This window comes from Orycteropus afer, unplaced genomic scaffold (assembly GCF_000298275.1).
Source record: "Orycteropus afer afer isolate SDZICR_OR568_19922 unplaced genomic scaffold, OryAfe1.0 scaffold00179, whole genome shotgun sequence".
Lineage (NCBI taxonomy): Eukaryota > Metazoa > Chordata > Mammalia > Tubulidentata > Orycteropodidae > Orycteropus > Orycteropus afer.
In genome coordinates, this window is record NW_006921766.1 from 93,498 (window position 1) to 93,809 (window position 312).

Here is a 312-nt window from a genome sequence, read left to right on the forward strand (position 1 = left end):
CTCTGGAGTACAATCAAGTGTTTTGGAATTCCTATTTTTCTCAATGTTATTCATAATTTGTTATGATCCACACAATTGAATGCTTTTGCATAGTCAATGAAACACAAGTAAACATCTTTCTAGTATTCTTTACTTTCAGCTAAGATTCATCTGACATCAGCAATGATATCCCTCATTTCACATCCTTTTCTGAATCCAGCTTGCATTTCTGGAAGCTCTCTGTCAATATACTGCTGCAACCATTTTTGAATTATCTTCAGTAAGATTTTACTTACATGTGATATTAATGATATTGTTAGATAATTTCCACAT